Genomic DNA, 274 nt, shown 5'->3' on the forward strand with positions numbered 1-274 from the left:
ACTTGACCTTTAGTAATATACTAACGCAGGAGCACGAAGCTTGTGGTCGCTTTGAACAGATCGGTTCACGTCTAAACAAACTGCATCTGAACTAGATCAAGTTCAGCTACCAGCCGAGGCTATTTTTCCGGTCCCGTTAGCACGGGTTACAATTCCACGTTGGCACGATTAAATTTTCGGGCAAGGTAGCTAGTACCAGTATTGATTTGGATTGCTTTTGTTAATCCACTTTTGGTTTAGTGCCAGGTCAATTGGGTTTGTGTTCGACCATGCG

The sequence above is a fragment of the Oratosquilla oratoria genome, chromosome 4 (genome assembly GCF_046742065.1).
Source record: "Oratosquilla oratoria isolate Oo_2021 chromosome 4, ASM4674206v1, whole genome shotgun sequence".
Classification (NCBI taxonomy): domain Eukaryota; kingdom Metazoa; phylum Arthropoda; class Malacostraca; order Stomatopoda; family Squillidae; genus Oratosquilla; species Oratosquilla oratoria.